The following is a 6,373-nucleotide window of genomic DNA, read 5'->3' on the forward strand; positions in this document are numbered from 1 at the left end:
TGGAATTATAGTCTATAACCAAATCTTATCTTATTCTTGTTTATTTGATGTCACATGCATTTGAGTAGGATACATTTTGACATTATGCTGATTACTCTAAATGCATTAAACTTATTTAATGGATCAAAATATGAGAATTTACATTATTTGTGTGTGTGTGTGTGTGTGTGTGTGTGTGTGTGTGTGTGTGTGTGTACACACTATTTGTCTAATTCTGAAGGAAATTAAATTTGAAATATTGTATTTTTTTGGGCAATTTTGGCATTACAAACACCATCGATGAGTGTTAAAAAAAAGGTCATTTATTTTTGTGAACCAATGTCTCAAAAGCGTATCATGTAAGTGTTTAGCAAAACTTCAATTATCTTTACTGCACTAGTATTTATGTGTGAATCAACGAACCATTTTCAGTGTAATTATGGCTGGTCGCTCTTACAGTATCAGGTCTGTGTGTGCAGTAATTCATAAACAATTTACTGCTCTTGCCTGATTAATGTATATAATCTTGTAATCCATAAAATGTAACTATACATTTTTTATGAGTGTTTTAATATGTAATTTAAACAAATATTAATAACCCATCATAATTCTTTTTCAAAAACATGTTTTGTCCCAACGTCACAAGGTTGAAGGTCATTATGGCTAATAACAGTCGTATCATTTCATCGCGCCACTCCACATTATTCACTGTCCATATTTTTGTACTTTGTGCCAAGAAAAACAATTCCATATATTTAAAAAATAAAAAAAAAACTTTAAAATGTTAAAATAATTAATGGGTGCATGCAAATTGGCTGATAATCTGATAAAAAAAAAAACAAAAACAAGCATTTAATCCTAATGTTTTATTTTCAACATAAGTTTGCACGTTAAACTCTAATCAGAGAAAGGTTTATACTATAGATTTAGCTCAGTTGTATCTTATTAATTATGTCAGTACATACTCATGTTGGCCAGTGGCAGTTGGATAAGTAATTCAAAAGTAATCCACAAAAAATATTATTTATTTCTCTAAATTAGAATCAGATTACTTTAATGACTACTTAATTGGAATTACTTTTCTGTTACTTTTTTAAAAACTATTTTCACATAAAAGGTTTTGTTTTTCTTGTCAACAAATAATTCTTAATTGTTTATTTACTTGTGCAAGTCATAGCAAACAGATGTGCAAATGAACATGTATTCATGTATTCCACGTAAATATTATTTTAGAAATGTGTGTAAACAGAGTAGTGTACTTAAAAGTAATAATTTAATATCAATAAATGTAATCTGATTATTAAAAGTGTGCATTTTAATAAAAAAGATAAGTAATTACACCCACACGGGGCAGTCGTAGGTCATGGGAACACATGTTTTATAATATGTTGCATGTAAGCCCATATCTTGTGTGCACAGTTAAATACTTTGTTTTTAACCACTAAAATTATGTATTTGTAAACCTCTTAATGTTCTCATATCCAAGCTGTCTGATGCATTCGTTTCTGGAACAAACAATACAGAAGAATATTATAATACACTTTAATGCCCACAGAGTGACCTACTGTATAATCCAGGCTGGGCCTGATGTGTGCGGTGAAAAAGAGCAGAGTTCAAACGGTCTGAACATGGCTAGCAGATGTTCAGCATGGTCCTCATGCTTAGACTGAGCTTTTAAAAGGCCGGTAATCAAGTGTAAATAGCAGATTAGGAGAAGGGTGGGCTGTCCGCCCCTGCTGTCATGCAGGAGCCTTGTACTGTGGTTAAGAAAGCTCTGTATTTGACTTCTCTCAAGGTGGAAGGAGTTTAATATTTGAAGATGACCCATGTGGGGCTGCAATTCATGTGGCGAGTGGTGTGCAGGGGCGGGTGGGGTACTGATCTCTCTTAATTCAGTGGTTGCCAAAGTGACAGTCCGGCCTAAGTAAGATAAATGAAGCACAGGTGTTGAGTGGGCTCTGTGAATGTGAGGAATGGGGTTTGGCTCACCCCATCAGCAGCTCAACAGGGGTGGGGGAGGCTTTTAGACCATGCAGAGGTGGGGGTGCTTCTTCCATGGGGAAGGTTTTTGGTTTGGCAGGAAAAAAACAATAGATTTTAGTGTGCGGGGTGGGCTCTGCATTTATTGGGATGAAACTGGGTTTTGGTAGGTTTAGGAGCGAGGGCAGAAGGTGGGGGCAGGTTGTGTTGAATTGATTAAAGGCGGTCGTGTGAAAATGGATGTCAGATCAGCTATTTGTAAAATGAAAATCAAGGCATTCTATCACCTTTGTGAGGTAATGGAAAAGGTCTGTGTGTGTGTGTGTGTGTGTGTGTGTGTGTGTGTGCATGCATTTAAATTCCAAACATGCCCATTCAATAAATATATTCACACAAAAGAACTCTGCAATGGCAATAACAAACCCCTAAAAATAAGGATTGTAGCGGTACCATGGAACAGATAAGGCCTACTATAATCATCATAGTGAAATATGGAAAACGAGTGTGTCTTTCAACATGACTGCCGGCAGGGTTGGGAGGGTTACTTTTGAAATGTATTCCACTACAGATTACAGAATACATGGTGTAAATTGTAATTTGTAACATATTCCGTTAGATTACTCAAAGTCAGTAACGTATTCTAAATACTTTGGATTACTTTTTCAGCACTGGTACAGTGAGACAAAATACACGTTTAAAAATACATTCTCTGAAAAAACATAAATATCTTATGCAGTGTTGTTTCACCAGTTAACTTATTTTAAAGATTTTTAGATATTTTTACAGGAAAACAATACAAATATTATCAAGAATAAGATTTTTGTCCTAATATCAAAGGAAAAAAGAAATTATGATCTAATTTTTAGATAAAAAATCTTGATAAAATATATGAGCGTGTCTGGTAACATAAGCATGTAAAATGGCTAGAAATAGCATTTTAGCTTAGCGTAAAACTGACAAGGTTTATTTCCCATTTCTTGTGCTCCAAACGTACTTCTCTGTCTGCTCGTATGAATGTAACACATCATAAGAAAGTGTTTCACTATTTAAATGCACTTTGGATCGCATCATTTATATGTATAAATATTTTCCATCTGAAAGGACTAAATATTAAATTAAAGGGTAACTAAACACCTGCTCAGAGTCTGACTCCACCCACTCGAAATATTTGAAAATGCAGGAAAAGTGGGGGCGCGCACCTTAGACTCGTAGTGACGGATTAATTGACAGCTCTATTTATTGACTCTATGTTATTATTATTCCTCACACGGTCGCAAGACGACATGTACATGAATCTGGCGTGGTGAGCTGGAACCTGCTTACATCAGCTGTTACCGCTTACGTCACGAAGTACCGCAACAGCCAATAGGAAAATTCAACTGCAGTAGCCACCGTTCAACCAGAAGAGGGCAGCACTCAGACGTTTTTACACCATATATTGTAGAATTAAAACACTTTATACACAAATGTCAAAAAAATTACTTGAATCAATGACCAGTACTAATAAAGCCCCATGCTTACAGATCATTAACTAAAAAAAGGTTGGTTTAGGGTTTAGTTACCCTTTAAACTAGTGTTGTCACGGTACCAAAATTTCAGTATTCGGTACCGATACCAGTGAAAATCCACGGTTCTCGGTACCAAACCAAAGTTTAATTTAGACTAAATTTACAAGAAAAAATCCATGGTTCTCGGTACCAAAGCAAAACACAAAAACATGCTAATTGAACAACACACTATTTTTATTAATAAAAGGTAAACAATGCCATTCTTTATACTTATTTAAAATTGTGTTTCAAGTTTTTCCACAACTAATAAATGAAAATAAATTACACACCTAAAAAACACAACAATAAGCCATGACTGAATAAACAGTGTTATATTTATAAACTTAAACATTTTTATAAATTAAAAGGTCATTTAAAAAAACATTCATGTCCTCCTGTTTTTTTTTTTTTAACCCTAATAAAATGTATAGTAGCATTAAATAGTTAATAAAGAAGCTTAATTCTAACATTCATTATATTTGCGTTAGCTGCACCACGGAACGTTATGCTAATGATTTACTACACGGCTAACATTGTGTTTATTTCAATCCGACATTCAAATTAAAATATGGTATATAACTCAAAACAGAACCTCTAAATTTGAAATTAATTTGAAACTTACCTGCTTGAACTCTTTCATTAGATCCGGGTGTAGGTCTTTAAGGTGTTTTATCAAGTTTGATGTGTTTCCTGCTTTTGAGAGAAAACTTCGATGACATCGTTTGCAAATTGGTTTTTGATGATCTCTGATGTTCCCCTCGTCATCAGCCGCAAATCCGAAATATTTCCACACATGGCTCTTTCCTCCTTTCTTATCAACAAGAGCAGTCACCACAGCAGCGCCGGCGTTCGCCATGTCTCAGCGCTTACATGAGGAGGACGCAACTTCACGCGTTTCGTGCGTGCATGCGCGAACTTTGACCGGGTACTCGGTACCACTGGTACCTGGTACCGAGACGTTTTTTTTTTTTTTTTTGTACCGACTTGGTACCGAAGTACCGAATATTTTGACAACACTACTTTAAACAAATGTCAATAAAATGCAAAGTAATCTCTTCAGTAATCAAAATATTTTTTGAATGTAACTGTATTCTAATTACCAAGGATTTAATATGTAACTATAATGGAATACAGTTACTTATTTTTGTATTTTAAATACGTAATCCCTTTACATATTACTCCCCAACCCTGACTGCAGGGCATTAATTTATATTTACATATTCAGAGATAGATTTATATATTCTGGATTTATATGTTCAGATTTACAACTATATATTCATATTGTCACGAATGTAAGGCAATGAAGGCTGACGAAGGTTGAGGATCCAAATGCAGCTTACTTTATTGTTAACAAAAACACAAAGGAAAACCCTCAGTGGGGAAATAAACATAAATAGAGAACTTGGGCAGGGAACACAGACCAGGCTAACAACATTCACAAACATTCAACGATAGACAAGGACTGAACCAAAAACCGGGGTATAAATACATGAACAAGGGACAAAGGGGCCAATGAACAAACAGAACTCAAAACAAGATAACAAGATGACAAACAGAAGCAAATGGCAAACTAATGAGGACAGGTGAAAACAATGACTGAGAACACGAACGCTAACAAGAAGACTGTGGAGCTACAAAAGGGACAAAAGTGAAAAATAAGGAGTACAAAAGTGACAAAAATGGTAAACAAAAGGGCAACGGTGGAACAAGACAGGGTATACATAACACATATTTACAACTAAATATACTTAAAACTACATTATATAACTATATATTGAGGATTTAATGCTATATATTCAGATTTACTAACAAATTCTGAATTTATAACAGTATATTCAAATGTACTACTTTATTTTCTTTTTTCAGAACAGCTAGGCCCAAACTGTCACGGGCAATCAGAGAGGCAAAGCGTGCACACGCCCAGAGAATCCACAGTCACTTCCAGGACAGCTGTGACACGCGGCGCATGTGGCAGGGCATCCAGGCCATCACCAACTACAGGACAACATCAGTTGCCTGTGACAAAGATGCCTCCCTTCCAGATGCGCTGAACGACTTCTACGCTCGGTTTGAAGTGCAGAACGACGTGATGGCGAGGAAGTCCACCCCTCCTCCCAACGACCAGGTGCTCTGTTTTACCACGGCAGATGTGAGGAAAACTCTACGTAGAGTCAACCCACGGAAGGCTGCTGGACCAGACAACATTCCTGGCAAAGTGCTCAGAGGATGTGCAGACCAGCTAGCAGATGTTCTTACCGACATCTTCAACATCTCTCTGAGCAGCGCCGTTGTTCCAACGTGCTTCAAGGCCACCACCATCATCCCCATGCCAAAGAAGTCTTCAGTGTCCTGCCTCAACGACTACCGTCCCGTCGCACTTACACCCATCATCATGAAGTGCTTCGAGAGGCTCGTCATGAGGCAGATTAAGACCCAGCTGCCCCCTCACTAGACCCACTGCAGTTTGCGTATCGTTCAAACCGTTCAACGGACGATGCCATCACCACAACCCTCCATCTGGCCCTCACCCACCTAGACAATAAGGACTCATACGTTCGAATGCTGTTCATAGATTTCAGCTCAGCATTCAACACAATCATTCCCCAGCACCTGATTGGAAAGCTGAACCTGCTGGGCCTGGACACCTCCCTCTGCAACTGGATCCTGGACTTCCTGACTGGGAGACCTCAGTCAGTCAGGATCGGGAACAGCATCTCCACCACCACCACACTGAGCACTGGGGCCCCCAGGGCTGTGTGCTCAGTCCACTGCTGTTCACTCTGCTGACTCACGACTGTGCAGCAATGCACAGCTCGAATCACATCATCAAGTTCAGCCGATGACACGACCGTGGTGGGTCTCATCAG

Source organism: Xyrauchen texanus, chromosome 18 (assembly GCF_025860055.1).
Source record: "Xyrauchen texanus isolate HMW12.3.18 chromosome 18, RBS_HiC_50CHRs, whole genome shotgun sequence".
Taxonomy (NCBI): domain Eukaryota; kingdom Metazoa; phylum Chordata; class Actinopteri; order Cypriniformes; family Catostomidae; genus Xyrauchen; species Xyrauchen texanus.